Source organism: Melospiza melodia, chromosome 3 (genome assembly GCF_035770615.1).
Source record: "Melospiza melodia melodia isolate bMelMel2 chromosome 3, bMelMel2.pri, whole genome shotgun sequence".
Lineage (NCBI taxonomy): Eukaryota > Metazoa > Chordata > Aves > Passeriformes > Passerellidae > Melospiza > Melospiza melodia.
Window position 1 is genome coordinate 108,295,569 of NC_086196.1, and position 12,737 is coordinate 108,308,305.

Genomic DNA, 12,737 nt, shown 5'->3' on the forward strand with positions numbered 1-12,737 from the left:
CCTGTTGCATTCCACAGCAGCAGATAATCAATGTTTACATTTTGTTTCTGAGGCTTCTCAGCTTCTCAGGAAGAAAAATCCTAAGGAAAGGATTTTCATGAAAAGATGTCTGTGACAAGCAGGAGGTGAAGTCCTTGCACTGAGAGAGATGTGCTGCAGGCTGTGATGGCAGGAGTTGACAGCAGAGAAAGAGTAACAGAAATAACAGGCAAGAGGACCGAGTGATAATACAGCTATTTTTTAAGCTAGTGCTTCAAAAATTATTTACACAGCTTTAGTATCTTTATTGCCTTAGAAGTAACCCAGCAGCCTCAGAAGAAACCATCATTACTCCACTGGAAGCAGCTGCTGAAGTTCATAAAGATAAAATATAAATTTGCTTAGTTTTACCTGCCATATGCATCAGTGCAGGATTTTAGAATGAGATTGGTCTCAATATAACATTAATAACCAGATATTTACTAATGTCTGTTTGCACAAGCTACCCAAAGAAACAAACATGATTAATCGTTTCAAACAGAAAATGAGAACCGTAGCTGTCCAACATAGATTCTGTAACACCCCCCTCTGCTTGCCTCCTACATCATGTAAATTGTTTATGCACTATTTAATTTCATGGCCAGAAATTACTTCTCTCTATTTAGCAACATGAGAGCAATAAAACTGCCTCTGTCTTTAATGTCTGCTGATTCAACTCTCATCTGAAAGTGCCTCTGGAAGTTACCTCAGTAATCAGACTGGAGTTGTTTAAGATGCAATCTGTATATCAGCATTTTGTGCTCCTGATTTTAAGATTCTCTGGTCAGAAGCAGTCTGTAAAGGCTCGCTGCACAGAGCAGGCTATAACAAAGCAGTTAATGATTCTCATGGCATGAATGCTGCCATTACAGTTTATTTGAATGATGCTGGCATTCTATCTTAAATATATCACTTTTTATTAGTTGGTTGAGGTATTTTTTTGAAACCAACTCAATATCAGGCCTGGGTATGCATCTTAGCTAAACTACAACCCAGCCAGCCCATGCCTTTTGCCCTGTGGAGTGCCCGGAGTTTTTTCAAAACATGTAACCACAGTGATATTTTTATAAAGGAATGTTCACCTCATGGGATTTTTTAAAGGTGTTCTATTTTTTTTCCAAGTTACAGCTTCACTTTATTGTACATGATGTCCAATAAAAAAGATATATGTCTGTGATTGGACTTTGAAAAAGGGCCATGGTGCCTATTCCATTTAAAGGGAATGAAGTCAAGCAGTAAATTTGCTGGTCGCCCTTTTCATATTGACTGTATCTTGGCCAGCAGTTGGTCTTTGATGTTGTAACAATAGAGCAAAGGCAGAGGAGGAGGAGGATTAGGACCTCCATAATATAAAAACAAGCCTGCATTCATCATGATTTTTATGGAGCACAGTCCCTGTCTATTGGAGGTTTGCACTATAGGCTTAATGTTCTGCAGAAGAGTACAGCAACTTTAACATTTGCAGGTGGTTTACAATTCATCCATCATTACTCCTACCATCTCTTCTTAATTCAGTTTGTTTAGGCATTCAGCATTTGACTTTTTCTATCATGTTATTCCTTTCTACAAGAGGAAAGCAGATGTTTGTCAGGCAGGACAGAGCTTCTGGAGTATCATTTTCCATTTTGGGGGTTGAGAGTCACATGATTTATGAAAGGCTCACTGCAGCTGGCCAGTAGAGTATCTATTCCTCACCTTGTGCTTTAAAGTCCAGGCTTTTATTGGGAAAGAATGGGGGACTTGATATGTGTGTGTCTAACATTTGTGAATTTGTATCTCAGAGGGGATATTTCTGAGGCATGCTGCCTGTAACTTCAGGTGTATCAAAAGAATAGTGGCAGAGGTTTTAAATGAGCTGTTTAGCCTGGTAGAGTCCTGGAGAATTTTGATGTGTTGGAATGGTAGCAGCACCAGCTCTCAGTCCAAACATGCAGGAGGAACAGGGTCATCCACTGCCTGAAACTGTTCAAGGTACCAAGAGTGCTGGTGGGAGCAGATAGGCCTCAAAATGTGAGCAGAGCTTGGAGAGAGACAAATAAAGTGGAAGGCAGCATGAAGGGAGTGTTCCAGGGCTGTGATGATGGCAGCAGCAATGAGCCTGCGGCAAGGGCATCCAAAGGCAGCTCTTAGGAAATGATCTGGGGCTAGATCAGGTTAAATTGCTTTGCTGCACCAAATCCCAGTGGCTCCTGCTCAAGGCATGATCCTGAAGCCCACTGACAAGGCAAAACACCAAGAAGTTTGTCTGCCAGACTGCAAAGACACCTGTCCCAAGGAAGGGAAGGGGTGAGGGGAAGATGCCGATCCGTGATGCATTTGACAGTTCAGCACTTGATTTAGTGATGAATCCTGTGCCTTCTATGGGTTCAGATTAGACCTGTGAGTCCAAATTCATGAACAAGCTACTGCTTGCCAGCTGAGCTGCAGTAGCTCCTTAGATGTCTTATTCCCCCTTCATCCTGCACAAAATAGAAGGTGAATTTAAATTTTTAGTGAATCAGCACTGAGCAAACAAAACCGGCTCAGAACTCTCATCAGGGTGACAGCAGCCTGTCCTCAGACCAAGGACATGGCTTGTCAGTGGGGAATCTGATTTTTAGTGAACATCTACCATGATGGCCATTTTCTGCAGCAGATGTAGCCAGGCAGCATCAGGTGCAGAAAATGCTCACCGTCCATTTCTGTGCTCAGTTCTGTGTGTCCTACATCCAGCCCAGATATAGTGTTGTCTTGGCTGTTGCTGTTTTCCTCAGCTGCTGAGAGCAAACTACATGAGGCTCAGCCAGTATAGGGTGAGTTCTGGCTAGTTAGAGGCATCACTAGTGTTTGAAAGGGTTGGCCCTTGAGAGATCAATAGCTCTGAAAAAGCTGCTGAAATCCTCCAGTGGATGTGAATTTGATCCCTGCTCTTCTTTGATCTGGCATTCATGGCCCTTTGAATAATGTAAATCAAAGCTGCCTTTCTCACCTACCCATCCCTTTTTCTTCTTCTGTCTCCTGTGAGGATCATTTTTTCATGTTCTTAGGAATACAGCTTTGGCTGTCTGAACATCAAGATAAAACAAACTCATTATTTGCATAACATCAGAGTAAGGGCCAGATTAATACCACCTCTCTGATTTCTTTTTTTCTTCCTTTGTGCTATTCGTATAATAAAATACAAGGGGGGTGTGCAGCTGAAATCATGTGTTTGCACACATATGGACTGAGTGGGGGAAAAGAGATGCATGTGCCAATTCTCTGAAATGCACTGCTGCCATTGATAAAAGGAGCAGCAATTACATTGTTATATTGGGTTATAAACCCCATAATACTACCATGACAATTATTGCAGTTTGCTTGGGAGAGCTGGATGAGGAGAAAATATATATATTTATTTCTTTAGCAGAGTTAAGTAGCTGGAAGTGAGTTCTGAGCCATAGCCTTCAGTGTCTCTGCTGGTTTTGCTTTGGGATCTCTCTTTGTATAGAGCTGTGGCTTCTCCACAAGGGTCCCATCTCTGTTCCTTGCCAGAGGAGGTGAGGACACACAAAACTGAGCTTCTTATCTTTCCTCTCTTACCTTTGTGCTGTGTTGGGCTGCTGGGACTAATCTAAAGATGCCTTTTGCCTGCTCCCTTACACTTTATTGTTAGTGGCGTCTGGGTGGCTTCAGGCACATGCTAAGGCTATAACAACTTTAAAAAATAAAACCATTTACCCTAAAAATAGCTCAGAACTAACTAGTGATCGTGGGGTGGGAGGGAGACAGAAATGAAGATATTTTCATTTCATGTAAGTGTCAGATTCAAAAGCATCTGCCTTGCTCAGTGCATGTATGGAATTCATTTCCTGTCTGCAGTCGATTGGAATGCCCCCCGAGTCGTTAGAAATTGAAAATCAAGTCATGCTTCTTTAATCAGCTCTAGGAAATAGCCCCCATCCCTAACTGTTCTAGGAAAATTTATATATACACGCACTGAATTTATGATGCAGAAAACCTGCCCTTCTCTCCAGGGCGCATCCTTTCTCCCCTCTTAGACAGAGCAGGGTCTTCTCAGTGTCTTGCCATGGTGTGCCACCTATCCACTCACTGGCTCTTCTTCCCCATCGTGGCACTGCAGGGAGGCCTTTCTCCTGTGAATCCACATCCCCTGGTTTCTTGATCTGTCACTCAGGCAGCTCAGGGAGGTGCAGAGAGAGAGCAGGATGTCTGTCAGGTACCTGCTGCCGATTTCCCAAATTCTGGGACTCTGGCTGGGCCCTCCCCTGTCAGGGGAGACCCTCCTGGAGTGGTCTTGTGTCAGGAAAGAGACACTCACTGGATGTTTTCAGTCTTCAAGTTCTTGTTTATTGTTATCTTATCTAGAGTTTTGCACGCTGTCCATATCAGGCTCAGTGTACTGGAAAAGCACCACAAAAATGGCCAACAATCTCTTGTTACAAGGTCTTTTAAAGCTAAATTGTCCAATTAAGAACTGACATGTAGATTAGTTTCCCTTTTTAACCCAATAACTGATCCCAAAGAGCTGCAATGTGGACTTTTCTGCCCAATTACGAAATGCCACCCAAACCCCTGAAGAAGAAGGACGAAGAAGCATGAAGAAGAAACCCTGGATGACACCCTGTGCCCTCCATCTTGCTTCCATCCACAACAGACTAAAAATCCCAAAATCTAAATTTCTCACCAAGTCATGATACACCTACACTGCTCTCTATAACCTATTTCACACTTTTGTGGATTCTGGTCTATCTTGAAGTCTGGGAAACTTTCTCCATGAATGAGGGTCAAAGTCAGTGCTGCCCTGGGGGTCAGGGCACCCCAGAGCAGACAGAGAAATATTCCCTGTGCCCTGGGTTTCCACAGATGTCCACTGCTGATGGCTTGATAGGAAACCACAGCAAGTGTTGCCTCTGTGTGCAAATGCCATGGATGCTAATGACTTGCAGTTGCTCCTGTATCAGTCTCCAGAGTTTTCTAAGCTGTGCGCTTGAAAGAGCATTTCCCTGCAGGAGCTGAGGTGCTGGTCCTGAGGCAGCTGCTCAGATTTCTGCTGCTGTTTTGCTGTAAACTCCTGGGCGCAGTAACCCCTTCCAGAGAGTGTTGTGAGGTATTGAAGGTGAACAAATCCTGCCTTTCCTCTGCCTCCACCCTCTCACTTCCACCCAAAGGAAAGTGAGCATTAGCGGGGAAGGCAGCTAAAGGAGAGGCACATAAATTATCTAGCAGCCATTTGATGGTGTGTGTGTGTGTGTTTTGAGCACCAAGACTAAAGTGATTTGCCTTTTTTCAGGCACAGGAGTAGCTTTGCCAGAAGCACAGGAAACATCATGTTTTTGGAATATAACACTCGTCTGCTTTCTTGCTTTCCCGTTATTAGCTTTTGCTTATGTGATGAAGTCATCATGTAACTTTCAGTCCACAGGGACTAAACACTTTCTAGTCTCTAAAAACATCTGCCAGTTAACACAGCCAGAGTCAGAGACACTTTTGAAAGCATAGGGTGTATATTCAGTGGCAGAAGAGAGGGAGACATGGAGGCTGGGAATAGCTGTTTCTTGGACACTAACAGCTGAAGGCAACTTTGGAAATTGAAAAGGCTTCAAGCAAGGTTACTCTTTTAGCTAGGGAGAGATAAAAACTTCACTTATTAAAGCTGGTTCACCTAGTGAAATCCTAGCCATAGGGATTTAGTAGAATAAACTTGCAAAAGGACATAGTTTAAAACCCAGGAAAATAACTTAAGATGTATGTTTGTTCTCTTTCATTTACACTGATGTTTTGTGTGCTGACCTGCAAAGCCTGAAAAAAGGGTTGTGTACAAAAAGTATTAATATTCTGAATTTCCTTTGCAGTTTTAATTGCAGCTTAAGGCAACTTTTCCCATTCTGTTGGAACCTAATGTGTAAATTATGATGCAGATTTCAGATGATGGGTGAGATTAAACTAGTTTAATTGAATTTAGCAAAGGTATAAGTAAATTCTATTTTATAGCTTTATTTCACTGCTGATTTGATGCAAGTCTTTAATAAGGCCTAAAAAGAATTAGAAATTTCAAAGAATTTGCATTTTGGCACCACAGGTCATTCGTGTAGAATACTTGGGCCACTCTTCAGCTGTACCTTTGCCTCTTCAGCCACTAAACCCTGATTTAGTCCTGTGTGGAGAGCTCAGCCAGGCAGGGATTACAGGGAAGATCTTTAGAGTCATGAAGAATAGCTTAATGTTCATCAGCAGCTTAGGCAACTGAAAATACCTGTTAACTAGAAGCAAAATTTGGCACTGAGCATCTGTCAAAACCCTACACAATTCAATTCTGTGTGCTTGGCTGTCCCCTGGATGGCTGAGCAGATATGCTGAAGAACAAAGCACCAGTGTTGCACTACATTAGAAAATTTGCTGAAGGGCCTCTGGTTTTTTTTCCAGCAGACATTGAGCTGTAATCACCACCAAGTTTCTATTATCAAAGTGTTTATACAAACTGGCAGTTCTTCACCTCCAAGCTGAACCATGCTGTTTGTATTTTCCAGCTGAATGAAAGCATGAAACACAACCAAACAACAGAGCACAAAAAATAGCTGTGATGTGAAATGTGTGTCCACAACATGTAGCAAAAAGATCTGAGTATAACATGGTTGGTTTTCTCCTTAAGCCCAGAGTTAAAAATCTTGTCTGCCACAGCCATTCAGATGTGGAGCCACTGTTTGCCAGTGGTGTGGAGGGGACAGAAAAACTCCCAAGCAGAATCTGAGTGAAGGATGGACCAAAGCTTCATAACTGCAAGTGAATAAACTGGTTCAGTAGGGGAGGAATGGTGTTAGGATGGACCAAAGCTTCATGATTATAAGTGAATAAACTGCCTCAGTAGGGAAGGAATGGTGTTAGAGCTGCTCTGGCACTCAGGAGGTTTCAGTTCACAAGGTTCAACAAGGCAACAACAGACTTTTCCTCCACTGCAGAGGGTACTGATGTAGTGTTAGCCATGTGCCTCAAAAGAGCTCTCTGGTACCTCCTAGATGTGAAGGGGCCCTCAACCCTGCAGCCTGAGGATCTCTGCAGCCATAACACATGTCCTGGCCTCACATTCAGTCATCAGGACTTTCTGTGTAGCCATGAGGGCTGCGCAGACAAGTTTATAGTGTAGAAAGCCTAAAATTCAAAAGCTGTGGTTCTGTGATGAATGTGCCCAGATGCTTTGAGATGCTCCTGAGAGCTGTTTCAGCATAAGGCAGACAACCAGCTGGGATGGGCTGGGTGTGTGCTGGGGCACCCCAAGCACCTCACTTTGCCACTGGCGCCAGCATGTACAAAGACCATTCCTTCAACAGTGACTGTGGATTGATGTCTGCCCTGAGCCTCTGACTTGCAGCAGTATTTGTGACTCCATCCTGTTCTCCACAGAGACAGAATCTCTTCCAGAGCCATACAGCCCCTGAAGTTCCAGTGTCTCAGAGCAAAGCACTGTGTGGTGGCTGGATTTAGTCTGTCCACGGCCTCATAGTCACACAGGCAGGTGTAGTGCAAGTTAGAACTGCTTACACTGTCATTTTACCAATTTTCCTGGAGAATAATAGAGAACTGTTAAAACACAGACCATGATTAACAGAACTTTATTATTGTTGTCATTATTCTTCTATTATCAGTGTTATTATCCTTCTATTATAACTGTTATCAGTGATTCATCTTTTATTTGCATGATGTTTAAAGCAGATTCTGTATTTTGGACCTGCTTAGTGAAAACAATTGTGTATATACAAGCCAATACCATCTGTTTCAAGTTATTTATTAGCAGTGATTATCTAAAATGCACTCTGTTATTGGAACAATTAGTTTGTGCAGTTTTCTCAAGATAAAGTTTTTCCCTTTACTGGTATATGTGAGTGAGGGGCTAGCTCATTTTAAGGAAAAATTAAAATGTCTTAGAGTGGTTGATGTAACACCCCTCTGCTCTGACTTCCTGTCTGACTGCCTGGACTGTATGTGGCATTAATCATAAAAGAAATCTTTCTCTGTGTGTCTCTGATAATGTTTCTCAGCTGTTACCCTCACTGCCTGCTCCTTTAACGTGCCTGAATAGGTGCTGTTTGTACTCTTGATAGATGAAAAACATAAATAAACTCCAGGAATTAGATCACCCAGGTTTGTTACACATCTTGGATCTGTGCCTGTAAGAGTCTCATGTAGTATCCTGGTGTGTTACTCAGCCTCCCAAGACTGGTTAATTTTAAAGTGATCATTTAGCACTAACCTGAAAACCCACAACAGCCTTCAAAATGAAAACAATCTGTTTGGGCAGGTGGGAAATGAAACCACTCCTAATGGCCATAATGGTTTTCTGTGAAGGCCTCAGGCCTCATTTTGTCTCTGATAGCAATACAGCATCTGTGAAGTTTCCTAATAAATAAAAGTTCTTTGTTGCTGGTGATTGAAGATGCTGTACAGGTGCATCATGAAAGTGCAGTGACAGACCCTCGGTTTTCAATTCAGGACCTCTTGTCAAGATCATTTTACAAGATATTTCAAAGGAGTATACAAGAAATAAGAAAGCAATGTAGCTGCAGCAGGGATTTAGTAAGAGATTCCCTTACTGGCTGGGAGCTATTAGAATATAAATTGTATCAGTTTTCTAAAATCCTCTCAACTCCATAATTAGCAGTGCTTGCAAGTGTGCTTATGCTTTGGCAAGCAGGGAGTGAAGGAAAGTAATAAATATGAAGGGCAGAGAAAGAGCAACTGCTTCAGAATATTTTCTATATTTACAGTCATTCCTCACTTACTCTCTGTCTTGGTTGTTTTTTCCAGAACTGGAAATGGTATTAAAATAAGGAAGAGGGGAGAGAGATGGACTCCTTACTTGCCAAAATTGCAGAGAAATTCCCTTTTCCCCTAGTTTGGTATTTTTACAAGTTCCCATTTCTATTTAGCTTCTCTGTGGGGAAGAGAAACAGTACATTTCCCTGCTCTCATGTCTGTTCTGACAGAGGGAGAAACATGATGGGAAGGCCTAGGAGGGTGTTAAAATACAACTCTGATTATTGGAGAGTTAACCTGCAATATCAGGCAGAACATTTTTCCTGTGTGCAGGGCTTTCCCTTGGAGCCTTAAACCCTGCCATAGTGCAAGTCCCACATAGATCACTGAAAATTATCCTCACAAAATCCTGTGAATTGCTCTTCTTTTGTGGTTTATAGATGGACACAAACATTTTGATATATGCTGACCTATTGCCCTCCCTTTTTCAGAGATGGGTATTGCAAGGTGTGTTATTCTGTAATGCAAAAAATGTGTCAGATCCTCTCTCAAGGGTTTATTTCATTGCTTTGTCACACAACCCATAAGAATGGGCTATATCTTCCTGCCTTCATATACTGTCCACACTTGGAACCCTCAAAAATCCTAAGCTGTTTTTGTATTAGGAATTTTTATAATTATGTGATCCCATGGGGCCTGCAGAACTGTAGCTTACAGACAGTATGAGTAACCTCTCAAAATCATCTTAATGGAAAGTCCAAACATTGTGAATAATCCTTTTAAATTAAGAGGGTAAAAGTGTTTTATCTTAAAATATTTAGAGCAGATGCATCATTTGAGTAAGAAACCAGTGTGCCTGAATTAGAAATGTCATAACTTCAGAGAAACTGAGTCAGTAGTTCTGAATGAAGTGACATAGCTTTTAAAGGAAGGCAAACAACACTGCTTTCCCAAAAGCATCACTAATAAAATTGTGTACACCTAAAAATAAACAGTGTGAAATATAAACATGGGAAATAACGTAAAAGTAAGGAAAGAAGAATATCCCCCTTGAAAAAAAAATCAAATTTCATCTATTAGCTTTGGAACACAAACCCTACTTTCTTCAGAAAGGATGCTGGCATTGCAATAAGGACAAACTTTTTCCTGCTAGATGGGTCTTGGAAGAGCCTTAGCAGAGCTAATGCAGTAGCACAGGGTGAGCACAGTCTTCTCTTCACATGCAGTTCAAGCTCACTTTTATTTTTGGCAGCCTCTTTGATCTTTTTACCAGAAATGCACATTTCTAATAATACTGCAGGTCAGCTGAGACATGACACCAAGAAGTATCTTCCTAAAAAAATGGACAATCTCTTCATTTTATTAACTGGAAACAAATGTCCGCTCACTCATCGTACCACGAGCAGATAACTGGAACGATCACACACACTGAGCATTTCCACTTGCAGTACAACACAGAGGCCCAAGAGCTCCTAAAGTCCTTTCCCAGTGCAGAAGGGGCTGTGAGGGACAGCCCTGCCTCTGGGCAGAGCACTGTTTAACCTGGGTAATTCCTGCCAGGCATTATCCAGCCCTGCCCTTGAAGTCAAGCTCCACATCCCACCTTGGGGGCTCAGCAGTCGCTGCCATCAGAAATGTGTCCCTGATGTGCCACTGGGGTCTCTGGGTCTGCCCTGGGCAAGCAGAGGGGTCCATCCTGCTCCCTTGCCTGCAGCAACCCCTGAGATGGAGCAGTTATCTTGTCCCCTCTCTGTTTCCCTTTGCAATGTGGAGCAGCTCCATCTTGCTGGGTCTGTAATTAAGGACAGCCCCTGCCCCAAGCAGCTTGGTAGTGGGCCCGATCAGCCTGATGTCATTACTTCACCATGACAATTTCCTAACCAACTCCATGTGATATTCCATCTGCTTGACACTATTAAAAACTTTTTATATGGCCCTTATTATTGTAGTTGCTGAGCTCCCCGCAAACATCACAGTGAGGAGGGGAAGTGCTGTTATCCCCACCAAGGCACCAGCAGAGCGTGACCTGTCAGGATCACACACCAAGTCTGGCCAGAGACTTAAATCTGGGTCTCCAAAGGCCTTGGCCAGCTCTAGCTGCGTGGTATGTTAATGTGGAGAGAAGCAGGATGCTCCTGAAGGAGCAGGCAGATAGGGAAAGGATGGAATTCTATGTGAGATTTTTTTAAGTTTTTAATAAAATCTTACTTTATTTTTAATAAAGGTAAGATTATGGGCATGATACCCCACTAAAAATAGTTGAGTACCACATTTTTCCTGTTCCTCCTAACTGAAGCAATTTAATCACAGCACTATTACGCCCTGTTGTTAGTCAGACATAACTGAAAAGCCATTTAATCCTCATGCACCAAGCATGTTAAATTCTAACTGAAAAGTGTTAAGTTAAAGCAGCAGCATATGAGTGAGGAACCTAAAGTTAGCTAAGTGGCCGTCAGTTTAATTTCCTAGAGCTTCCTGCTGTGTGATCTGCTTTCTACTTTGTATTGAATAATGGGTGGGCCACCAAAGGCATCTGAGAGTCCTTCCTGGTCTCCAGCAAAGAGAAGAGCCTGATTTAGCCTTCAAGCAGAGCAGACTGTCAGGAGCACACACATTTTTAGCACTGCACACATACACTAAATTCAGAATTTGGTGAATTAGAATTTATCTACATCTCACAGATTAGAATTTTTCTACATCTGTGCTGTAGATAAATGTATAAAATTACTCTCTTGGCACTTTCAGAGTGTAACTATTCTGGGAATGACAATACAACAACAATATTAATTCTGATAAATTGCTTTTGCTCTTTACAAATAGCGTGCAGTGAGGAGGGTAGAGGAGAACTACCTTCATTTTTACTTGAGGCAATTTCACTTAGTCCAAGATTAATTCTTCAAGCTTAGTTTAACTCAGTGAACAATTTTCTGTAATGTGCACAGGTTTTATTCTAACATCCCTTTAAAGGTCAATTTAGAACATTCTAAGCAAATAAACACAAAATAAAAGAAAAAGCATTGGAGCTGTTATCTATCTGAAAGCTCAGCTAAAGGTATGCTGGGGCTTAATTTGAACCAGGGGAGCTGGATAGAGATTGCGTTTAACCAGAAACGCTGGCAAAAATATGCTTCAGTAGAGCCAGAACCACATGTGGCCATTCCACTTTAATTGTGCTTGTTTTAAAAGATAGGTCTTTAACATTTACCCTCTCCATGCTTGCTGTCTCTTTATGAACTGAAAATAAAAACTCCCCAGGCAGTCATACTAAGACCTCAAGCTAAAATTTTTTCAGCTGAGTCAAACCCAAAACCTGTGCGGAATCTACCCCATGATTTTTTTTTTTCTTTTTCTTTTTTTTTTTTTTTTTTTTTGTAGCCATAAGAAGATTGGACTGCTGTGCTGTTTTTTCCCCCAAGTCCCCCAGGCCAGTCCTAACCCAGGGAGCCAGTGTTTTGGTACTAAATGTGTCTCCTTGGTGAGGTCAAAGGCAGTGGCAGCAGTGCTACTGGTTCAGAGGCAGCCTGCTGCAATGTACTACAAAACCCAGAAGTACGCTCAACAATAACAAAGGCATTAACCGCTGACCCACAGCTTGGTGAAATTCAATCCCACCATTAGGCAAACATGAAAATGAGATCCCAGAGGAAGGAAGGTTCAGATGTTCAAGACCAGAGGAATTGGGTGAGGAACACAGAGACGAGATGGAAGTTGTTGCAGACTGAGGGGAGAGAAGGGGATGTTGCCAGCTCAGCGGTAGGATCTTTTAATACCATAAATTTCAACATGGCCTTAACAGTCAGTGTTTTTGCTTAGCTTTGGAACAAAGCAAACTCAAATGATTTAAGATGGATGCCTTTCAGCATTTTTAGGGACATGTTTAATGTGGTACAATTTGATTTCCCAGAGGTTACTTCAGAGCCTCATGTTTCTAGGTTTAAGTCTGATGCTTGTGTCCACGTGTAGGTGCTCATCACAAGGCTGGAACGGTT

At 42.1% G+C, this 12,737-nt stretch overlaps 1 protein-coding gene across 2 annotated transcripts in view; it reads left to right on the plus strand.

The window, feature by feature from the left end:
* ISM1 (isthmin 1) overlaps window positions 1–12,737 on the plus strand; it is a 42,133-nt gene that overhangs the window by 9,250 nt on the left and 20,146 nt on the right. The gene's annotated exons all lie outside the window — the stretch shown is intronic.